Consider the following 12,783-nt stretch of genomic DNA (forward strand, 5'->3'; position numbering starts at 1 on the left):
TTTTTATACTTTTAATATTTTCTTAGTCCGTAGTTAGCAGTTTGATGTTAGTGGTCCACAATTAGTTGCTTAAATAAAATAAATAAAGACCCCATCGTATTCGTATTGATCAGAATTAATCTCGACCCATGGTACCATGTTGTCAAATGACGTGTTGCGTACATAAAGTACCTTGTTGTCAAATGACGTGTTGCGTACAATCATGAGGTCTTATGATTAATCTTCTCGTGTTGTTTACGGGTGGTCCTGAAATATATAAAATCAAATCATAAGTAATTATATATAAAATATCATATTAATTAGAAAAGATATGATTAATTTACTTTTTCTCCAAATATTTTTGTAGCTAAACTAGCTTCGGATACCCAATCTTGTTTTAGTCGTAGTTTCTTCATTACAACTCCGTTTTTATTGTTCAACTTGCCACTTCCTTGGATTGAGTCAAATTTTAAGAATATGAACTGAAAATACCTTAGTTTGTATTCAAAATCATAGGTTATAGGTCAAACTTTGGTGACACTTATGAAAGTGATCATTTTCCATCATAAAAACAACATTTAATGATCATTTTTCTAAAAATAGTTACACTTTGAGTTAAACCATGAAATTTTTATGTGTTAACATATTCATAAGAAATATCATTTTTCCAGAACATGAACTTCCAATTCAAAGTTGAAGATGGTTTTTAATTATCCAACCCAAAACAGCCCCCGGTTGCACTCCGACGACGTAGATTCAGTTTTTAAGATGTTCTTTGTAAAACCAAGTTATATCTTGTTAGGTTAGCATATCATTATGATATATTACAGGTCTTGAAGTGTTTTAAAAGTCAAGTTAGAAGGCTCTATTTAGTTTGGGAACAAGTTTGAAATCATTCAAACTATGTTCTTGTTGTTAAAATTTTATACCACAAAATAAGATAGCTATATGAATATGAATTGAATAAGATTATGAACAAGGTTACTACCTCAAGTTACTTGGACAAAGTTACTGCAAAAGATAAGAAATAATCTTGGAATCAAAGAGTGGTGGAGTTAGATCAAAAGATTGGAAGTAAACTTCTTCAAATGGGTGGTTATTTTGATATGTTCTTGAAAAAGTTTTCTTATGGTGTTTAAGGCTTGTAATTGAAGCTAAATGATGGGGAAAATGCTTGGAGATGATCAAGTATGAAGTTAGGAGTATTTTGAGAGAGAAATGAGGGTGTAGGTATGAGAAAATGGAGTGAAGAAATGGTGTTCATTTATAAAAACGTTTTTAGTTTATAAAGAAAGAAAAGGATTCCTAATTTTGTTTTCTTACTAATAATTCATACTACTTGACAAATCCTAGTTACCTCATATCTAGGGCAGTAATAATGTTGATTAGGATGTTGATTTGATGTGTATATACCAATAGTAAATACGTATAGAAGCTGGGTATGATACAGGTACATATACCCTAGATATACGTATAGAAATCTTGAGGAAACGGAACGAGAATTCAAATATAGCTATCTTTTGTGAATATACTTATATTGTTTTATGTATTTAAGTCCTTAAAAAGTGATTAAATACATTATATATACGATACATGTATAAGCATTATAGATTATAAGTATATATATCAAAGAATGTTACGTATAGTTATCGTTTTGAAAACTTAAGTTAGTAGTTTCAAAATATACTTATAACTCATTGTCATTAGTACACAATGAGATGTTAAACCATCCTTAGATCATGTTAAATATATATAAATACATATATATACACAAACGTATAATTATCGTATGTTATATAGTTCGTGATATCATCGGTCATATTGGACGGTCAAACGTTGTGTAAAACTCTTTTCAAAAACACAAGTCTCAACAATTTGGATTGCTTATCATGTTGGTATGGTTTAATTTCTGTAAATATTAATCTCATAAGTATAATTTGGTCGGAAAATTCCGGGTCATTACAGTACCTACCCGTTAAAGAAATTTCGTCCTCGAAATTTGATAGAGGTTGTTATGGATAACAATAAGAAGGTTTTCATGACAAATATAAGGTGATAATGGAGTTTTATCATCATTGAGTAATGTAGATAAAACGATTCGATTATGCGAAGAATATAAATGAGACTATCGTAAAAGAGTGAGATGAGTAAAATATATTCGTCTTAACCGATGACGTAGTTATGATTGATTTCTGGGATTTAAGGGATTTAAAGAGAATCTTACGTAATAAGATTTGGTTCTTTGGTGATTAAGGAAATCAGGATCATCTTCTTTAATTATATGCAATAATCTGTTTCGATTGCTCTGTCGGATATTTCACTATAAATTCACCCCTTCGTTTCCTTATTTTCCACGACTCACACCTTCTATTCTTTCTCCCTTGATTCTTACTTTAAAGCATTCATCAATATGCTCCATCCAGTCCTGATTCTTGATATACTCCTAACTTTTATATCTGTCATTCTTCTTTTTCATCTACCACCAGAAGAATCTATTTACTTCTACTATACTCTTGTGTTTATAGTGTTTCTAATTCTCCCGTGTCTCTATATTGCTATCTGTATCGATATACACGATTTGTAATTTCGGGGTTATTATCAAAGTTTATATTCTTCATTATTTTTCGGAGCTTCATGCTTTCGTTTTCTCTTCCCGACTTCGAGTTAAGCGAGTAATGGTCCGGAATTCGTAGATATGAAATTCAGAATGAACATAGCTAATGCTCTAAGAAGAAAATGGTAATAGAATGATTTTGATTTGTTAAATTACCAGAATACCCTGGAGAAGACCGAGTCATCCAGAAAAATATTCTCTTGATATGTTTAGAGATTAGATAGAATGTAAGAGTCGTGTAAATGGCACATGATGATGGTACTGTGAATCATCATGCTTCATTAGAAACTCAGCATGACTTACTGTAATATAATGACGTTGATCAAGTGTCATTATATTATACTAATCCATGCTTCAGTTCCCAACACTACTTCAAAACATTCATATTTTAAACTCGAAGGTTTCAGAATTTAGAAACTAACACAGTTTCTTTTATGTTGCAGATATTACGGAGAGATAAATGATCTCAGATAAGAATAGTTATGAAAATATCGCCAGAAATATGGAGGATATTTATAATAGAACATACGAGAATATCTTAGAATTTCTAATATCAATGGATGATGAAGAAGATTTGTCTGTGAAGGTTTAGAATGAGAAATAAGATGTTTGCTAACGATTTCCGCAGACACAGAATCATTTGGATTCTTTGAAGGCAAACGTATTCTTTGTGATTTGTCCACGGCTTTCTTCATAGTTTCACATAATTCGCTTTTCGGTACTAAATTTTCTATCGAGCGTTCCTAACACTCCTTTCTTTATCATCAAACTTTTGGCCATTAAGATCATCTACAACATGCTGCTTCGTCAGCATTTTCAAAGTTAACTGATCTGGGTCATCGGTTGTTAAACCGAGGTAGTTTCAGGAGAATTGTGTTTTTAGAATGATTAATCGCTAATGGTAATATTGTGGAATATAAAAGGTTCCCCAGTAACAATAAAGAGTACGCATATATATCGCGGTTATAATAAAGTTGTTTCGGATGAAAATTCAGAGTTGACTTGCTGGAGCTGTGACAAAATTAGCTACTTTGGAAAGGAATTGCAAAACGATCTTCGGTAATAACAATGTCAAAGGAACTAGAACAGATACGTGTCAAACGTTTACTCAGTTTCCGAGGTTTTTTTTCAGGTGCATAACTATATGCATCAATCTTTTCTTCCGTAGATGAAGTGCGGTTGGTTTATCCTCTCGATTGAGGTGTTTTTAAGAATCATGAAAGATTTGAACGCTGATTCTTGTGATGACCCGGGAATTTCCGACCAAATTTAAACATAATCTTATATGATTCGACTCGATAAGCAAAGTCTATTAAACCGAGTCTCATTATGTTTGAACTATTTCATGATAACATTTGACCTTTAACTATTTCCGACGATTCACGAACCTTTAATTGTAACTAAGAATGTAAATATAAATAATTATATATAAAACTAATTATATTAGTATTAATGAACTATTAAGTAATTTTGTTATTATAAAAGATAACATTTAATAACTAAAGATTTTCATTTTGAATATATATAGTATATTGTATATAAATGATTCAAACATATTTTACCAACGTTATCAAAATATTAAATGTACAATATTATACTTTGTAGTTAATTGTTTAATATACATAATTAATCATCTACTCAACATTTAAAACATGATTTTATATATATGGTAGTATACATATATACATAAATATAACTATATATATATATATATATATATATATATATATATATATATATATATATATATATATATATATATATATATATATATATATATATATATATATGATTTTATACATAATTATTATATTATGTATATGTAGAAATTTATAATATATCTATGATGAAATAATGTACTATTTTAATAAATATATATAATACTTACATATATAAAACATTTATATTTTTCATAATTACATACATAAGTATAATATAATTAGTATGTAAATAAATATTATAATATATTTATATTAAAATGCATAAATATATAATATTCAGTATATGTTACAATACATATTACATAATTATTAAATATTACATAATAATAGATGATATTAATAAATTAAATTTAAATACAAATATAGTTGTTGTAGTAATGTTATTTGTATCGTCAAATATCAATATTTGTATTCATAATATCACTTTATATCATATAAAGATGAAATTGGATGTATAAATTAGATTATTATTACTAATATTATTATTATCGATAAAATATTAATATTATCATAATTAGTATGGTATTATTATTATTATTATTATTATTATTATCATTTTTACAATTATTATTATCATTAATATTATATTTATCATTATTATTAATTTTATTAATATTATTAGATATTAATAGTATTGTTATTATATATTATTATTATTAATTAAAAAAAAAGCAGTAGGGATCTATATTATACGCTTGACCTCTGTATCCTTTATCTCTATTATTATTATTTTTTTTGTTTCTTTCCTGCTCCCAACTCGTGAACCTGTGTTGACATTTTCTCCATTTTTTATCAACCGATCTCTATTATTACAACATGATTATGTATAATTGCAAATCAAATAAAAAGGAAATCCAATGGGATTAAAGAGCACAGCGATATTTTTGTTTTCTTCTTCTCTGCACGCTCCAATTTTTTTTTCTCTTAATTCAATTTCGAATAAAGTTTCAAAATCTAAAAATGCAGAAAGGTTAGAAATCTTTCTTTGAATCTATCTGCAAAATCTCAACTCTCAAATCTTTATATCGATCTTGAATTTTGAAGTCAAAGTTTAGTTTAAAAAAAGTCAACAATTGTTCTTGAGACAAATTCGCGTTCGTGTATATGTTTCTGATCAAATTGACGATTCCAGTAGTTTTTATACATGTTTAGAAAACTATTTCGTGTTATAAACATTATCTATAATGTTATCTATTACGAAATCAATTTTTTTTGTTTTGTTCCAAGAACCGACGCTGCAGTAGGCCTTAGTGTTTTTTTTTTTATTTTAGAACCCAAATTATTTTTTTTTCTGTAATGTTTTGAAGCTTTAAAGGGAACCCCGATTTTTTATTTTTTTTTGGTTATTGATGTTTTGTTAAATCAATGAGACTTGTGGAGAAGAAGAGGAATAGAAGAAAAACAGTTTATATATAAAATTTAAATTCGATATTAGTACAGAGAATCAGAATTGGTGGGATGGTCGAGAGTGTTTGCGTGTGAGCATGTGGTCACGAGATCGAGTCCAGAGGACGGTAGTTTCTTTTTTTTTTTGAAACTCTTTTCATGTGAGGTAGTTTTCTTTTCTAATTTTTTTTATTGTTATTATATATTAATTATTATTAGTATTATTATTATTATTATTGTGATTGTTTTGATTGTTATTGTTATTGTTATTATTAGTATCATACTTGTTATCATATTTGAAAGTATTATAGACATTACTATTATTATTATGATAGGTATTAATAATATTATTATTAGTAATAAACTTATCATTTTAGTATTTTATCATCATTAGGATTATGATTATGATTATCATTATTATTATTATGAAGGAAATAAAAATATATTATTATCATCAATATTAGAATTTGTACCGGTTTATAAATAATAGTATCATCAGTACATTTACAATTAATAATATCATATTTATCAGTATCATCATTAATATTTACTAGTATTATTATGATTATCATTTATCATTTTATAAATATTAGAACCCTTATTATTAACATAAGTATGGTATTAGTATTAATATTATTTTAGAGTTATTATTATTAGTATCATTAACAGTTATCTTTTTCATTTTTTTTGCTATTAGTATTATCATTATTAATAAAATTATTATTATTATTAGTAAATCATTATTATCTAAATTATTATTTTAACAAATAAATCTTTTGTACACTATATATATACTTATGGTATATACTAGGATTGTATTAATAATTCACATAACAAACTAATAAAATTTCATAAATACAATACTAACCACAAATATATGTATATAAATATATTAATGTCACTATTTATATAAACGTAAATCATTATAGATATATACATAAAATCGATATATATATAAAATATAACTTAAAATATAATATAAGTATACGTTTTAAAATAAAGGTTAGAATAAATTCTACAAAACTATAATATATAAATAATACATATTAATAAATGAAATTTTGTAACTTACATTATACGTATTAATATATACACAATTGATATAGGTTCGTGAATCCGAGGCCAACCCTGCATTGTTCAATGACGTCATATGTATTTTTACTACAAAATACAGTATCGTGAGTTTCATTTGCCTTTTTACCCTTTATATTTTTGGGCTGAGAATACATGCGCAACTTTTATAACTGTTTTACGAAATTGACACAAGTACGTGAAACTACATTCTATGGTTGGATTATCGAAGTCGAATATGCCCCTTTTTATTAAGTCTGGTAATCTAAGAATTAGGGAACAGACACCCTAATTGACGCGAATCCTAAAGATAGATCTATCGGGCCCAACAAGCCCCATCCAAAGTACCGGATGTTTTAGTACTTCGAAATTTATATCATGTCCGAAGGAGGATCCCGGAATGATGGGGATATTCTTATATATGCATATTGTTAATGTCGGTTACCAGGTGTTCAATCCATATGAATGATATTTTTGTCTCTATGCATGGGACGTATGTTTATGAGAAATGGAAATCTGAAATCTTGTGGTCTATTAAAATGATGGAAACGATTGTTTAAGTTAAACTAATGAACTCACCAACCTTTTGGTTGACACTTTAAAGCATGTTTATTCTCAGGTACGAAAGAAATCTTCCGCTGTGTATTTGCTCATTTTATAGATATTACTTGGAGTCATTCATGGCATATTTCAAAAGACGTTGCATTCGAGTCGTCGAGTTCATCAAGATTATTATCAAGTCAATTATAGTTGGATATATTATGAAATGGTATGCATGCCTGTCAACTTTCGATGTAATGAAAGTTTGTCTTTTCAAAAACGAATGCAATGTTTGTAAAATGTATCATATAGAGGTCAAGTACCTCGCGATGTAATCAACTGTTGTGAATCGTTTATAATCGATATGGACTTCGTCCGGATGGATTAGGACGGGTCTTCACAGTTGGTATCAGAGCGGTGGTCTTAGCGAACCAGGTCTTGCATTAGTGAGTCTAACTGATAGTCGTTAGAATGCATTAATGAGTCTGGACTTCGACCGTGTTTGCATGTCAAAAGTTTTGCTTATCATTTAGTGTCGAAAAATTATTTGCTTATCATCCTTAAAGTCTAAGACACGTCTTACTGCCTTTATTGCATAGACAGTGTATAGTTAAATTCATATCTTAGCGTATCTGTTATTGTTACCTTTGCCTGACAGCTTTCGTAGATTCCTCCATAGCTTATGGGATTTTAGTATTATATATGCATATGTAAATTATGTATTGCAGGGTACTAATCTACATCCTATAATCTATTTCTTATCGAAAATCCTTCATCTGATCGTACGAGATGAATCCCTCAACCAGTTCGAGTCCATCAGATTTCGATAGCTATTTCGATAGTTATTCCGACAGCTATTTCGATATGGATTTCCACTCGAGCTCCGAAAGCAGAGTAACCGGAATGAATCGATCAATTAGCCATCATCTATTCTGAATGAATTGGAGATGGGTTCGTAGTCGACTTAATCAATGGAAACGCGAAGAAGGCGATCATTTCCACTAACCAAATTCACCTCTTGACAATGAACCTAAAACGTTTACCGGCGAACCTATTCGAGACACCATTTTCTCTCTCATTTCCAAAGTATCTCATCACGATCATATACTATCTCAGATTCTAAACCTCATTCATCCGCTCGTCCGAACCGACAATCATCCCGGTGTAATAGAAGAAGTTAACGAACTTCGCGCATAAGTTGTAGTCTTGGAAAATATGGTGCAAAACGTACCAGCTTCATCCAAATCACCGGCACCAACAGTACCACCAACAACCCAAATTTCAATATCACATGCCTCAACATCTCAATCTATACCTCGAGTATAATCATCATTCTACATGACATTCTACATCAGTTATCTTCGTTCGACATGGTGATTATGTAATCTCTAATGTTTTAGAGATTATTTATTCTAGTTCCAACTGAAAACTAAATGAGTTTAATATCATGTTAACTCATTAAATTCATGATTACATCTGAAGAAAATATATATGTATATATGTTTTCATAAAGATTGTAATTAAAAATTCTTTTGTACAAACTGTTAATAATAAAAATATTTTAACGGGTAGGTAATACCCGAGGAATATTTAAATTTCACATTAATAAGTTACACTGTATATTCTTCGAATCTGATTCAACAGTGATTCACTATCCTATTTACAACCACCGGGATACTTATCCGTTCACCAAAGAATAACTATTTTTATTCAAATTCAATTTCATATTTGAATTTTGACCTATCAGAATCCAACAAGTGGCATAATGAAGAAATAATGGACACAATAAAAATTGATTATAAACAGACTAATTAACAATATTAAATTTTATTAAGAAACCACGCTAACAAAATCTTAGCTAACTGTTCCTAGCTAACTGTTAATTCCGTATTACATTTTATTTATCGCAATTTATTTATCGCAATTTATTTATCGCAATTTATTTTATCGCAATTTATATTCTCGCAATTTTATTTATTGTCATTTAATTTCTGTTATTTACTTTACGCACTTTATTTATCGTCATTTAATTTCTGTTATTTATTTTACGCACTTTAAATATCGGGACACGTATACAAGGTTTTGACATATCATATCGACACATCTATATATATTATTTGGAATCACCATAGACACTCTATATGCAGTAATGATCGAGTTCTCTATACAGGGTTGAGGTTGATTCTATAATAATATATATACTTTGAGTTGTGATCGAGTCTGAGACATGTACACGGGTCACGATACGTATTAATTAATTCAAATATTATATATTAAACTATATATGAATGATTGCACTGTCAACTGTGGACTATCGACTGTGGACTAATAACATTGGACAATTAAAATGAATTAAAATATTGAATATAACATATGAAACTAAACAATTCTTCAAGTTTGCCACTTGATTTCGTCTTAAACCTCATTTGTATCTTCACGATTACATTCTGCGTTCAAACCTTTCATGATTCTTGAAAACACCTCAATCGATAGGATGAATCAACCGCACTTTATCTACGGAAGGAAAGATTTATGCATATAGTTATGCACCTGAGAAACTCTCGGCAATTGTGTAAAAGTTCAACACGTAGCCGCGTCAGATCCTTTGGCATTTATTAACAAAAACAACTTTGCGATCCCTTTTCAAAATTAGCCAATTTTGTCACAGCTCCAACAAGTCAACTTCGACTTTTCGTACGAAACAACCTTATTATAACGTTTATATATACGCGTGCTCTTTTATTGTTACCAGGTAACCTTTCATATTCCATCATATTACCATCAGCGTTTAATCATCTAAAAACACAATTCTCCTGAAACCACCTCGGATTAATAACCGATGATTCAGATATCATAGCATTAAATGCAGAGGAAACGGAAAAATGGTAGATGGTCTAAACGGACAAAAGTTTGATGATAAAGAAAGGAGTGTTAGGAACGCTCGATAGAAAATTGGGTATTGAAAAACAGATTGAGTTACCCATGAAGGAGACCAAGGACAAATACAAGGACCAAATCCTATATTCAAAGGATTCAGGTAATTCTGGATCCGTTGAAATCTTTAGAGAATATCTTGCTCCGAAGTCATGTTAAAATCTTGCGGAAAATCTTTCTCCATCAACCGTCGAACTTAGAAATTCCAAAATATCATCATCAATATCTTTGATATTTCTGAGGATATTTTCATAAATATTCTCGTCCAAAATTATATACCTCTTCGTGCTTCCTGTGTATCAATATATTGGAAACATTCAATAGAAAATATAGTACCGAAAAGCAGATTATGCGAAACTATGAAGAAAGCCGTGGATAAATCACAAAGAATAAGTTTGACTTCAAAGAATCCAAATAATTCAATGTCTGCTAAAGTCTATAGTGAATAACTTGCTCCTTACTCTAAGCCCTTGCAGACAATAGTTTCTATCATCCTATGATCTTAGATATTCTGAGATATTATCGTACCTTTCATTATAAATATCCTCCATATTTCTGGAGATATTTTTATAACTATTCTTATCTGAAATCATTAATCTTTTCGTGCTATCAGTATTACATCATATAGAAACTGTTAGTTTCTATATTCTGTAAATTTTCAAGCTTAAAATATGAATGATATTGTAGTAATGATGAGAACTAATGCATGAGTTAGTATAATATAATGACACTTGATCAACGTGATTATATTACAGTAAGTCATGCTGAGTTTCTAAATGAAACGTGATGATTCACAGATCATAACGTCATCATGTGCCATGTTACATAACTCTTTCATCCTACTTAACTCCGTAACAAATCAAGAAAATGTATTCTTGATGGTTCTATCTTCCGTGATGTTGATAAATTTGAAAATCAAATCGTGCTATCACGTTCCTTCATGCTTAGAACATTATAATCATTCGAAACTCTATATCTATAAATTCTGGACCATTATTCGCTTGACTTGAAGTCGGGAAGAGAAAACAAAAGCATAGAGCTTTGAAATATAAGGGAGAATATAAAGTCCGATAACAACACATAAATTACAAACCGTGTATATCAATGTTTATCGCAACATAAAGACACGGGAGAATTAAAAACATTATAATCCCGAGGGCGAAGTAGAAGAAAGCAGATTCCTCTAGTGGAAGTTGGAAAAGGAGAATGATTGTTGCGATAGTAAGGATGAGGACAAGGATCAGAACTGGATTAATCATTTTCAGAATCTTTTGGATGTATGAACTAAGAAAGAAAGTATAAGAATGGTGAGAATAATGGAAAGGAAGAGCTTAATTTATACTGGAAATATCAGACGTAGTAATCGGGGCAGATCACCGTATTTAATTAAAGAGATCTTAATTTCCATAAATCCCGAAGAATCAGATTTTATAGATCTTCAAGATTTTCTTTAAATCCCTTAAATTCCGGAATTCAACCAAGGCAATGTCAAAAGTTAAGACGCGCCTTATTTTCTAAATTCAAACCTGACTACGTCAAAAGTTAAAAAACAAATCTTTGTTTCTCATTTCATCCTTTTGTGAATAGCTTCATTCGCACTCTTCGAATAATCGAATTATTTTTATCCATATTACTCAATGATGATAAAACTCAAGTTATCAACTCATATTCGTCAGGAAAACATATTTATTGTTAGCTATGACGACCTCACTCAAATTTCGGGACGAAATTTCTTTAACGGGTAGGTACTGTGATGACCCGGGAATTTCCGACCAAATTTAAACATAATCTTATATGATTCGACTCGATAAGCAAAGTCTATTAAACCGAGTCTCATTATGTTTGAACTATTTCATGATAACATTTGACCTTTAACTATTTCCGACGATTCACGAACCTTTAATTGTAACTAAGAATGTAAATATAAATAATTATATATAAAACTAATTATATTAGTATTAATGAACTATTAAGTAATTTTGTTATTATAAAAGATAACATTTAATAACTAAAGATTTTCATTTTGAATATATATAGTATATTGTATATAAATGATTCAAACATATTTTACCAACGTTATCAAAATATTAAATGTACAATGTTATACTTTGTAGTTAATTATTTAATATACATAATTAATCATCTACTCAACATTTAAAACATGATTTTATATATATGGTAGTATACATATATACATAAATATAACTATATATATATATATATATATATATATATATATATATATATATATATATATATATATGATTTTATACATAATTATTATATTATGTATATGTAGAAATTTATAATATATCTATGATGAAATAATGTACTATTTTAATAAATATATATAATACTTACATATATAAAACATTTATATTTTTCATAATTACATACATAAGTATAATATAATTAGTATGTAAATAAATATTATAATATATTTATATTAAAATGCATAAATATATAATATTCAGTATATGTTACAATACATATTACATAATTATTAAATATTACATAATAATAGATGATATTAATAAA

Source organism: Rutidosis leptorrhynchoides, chromosome 4 (genome assembly GCF_046630445.1).
Source record: "Rutidosis leptorrhynchoides isolate AG116_Rl617_1_P2 chromosome 4, CSIRO_AGI_Rlap_v1, whole genome shotgun sequence".
NCBI lineage: Eukaryota > Viridiplantae > Streptophyta > Magnoliopsida > Asterales > Asteraceae > Rutidosis > Rutidosis leptorrhynchoides.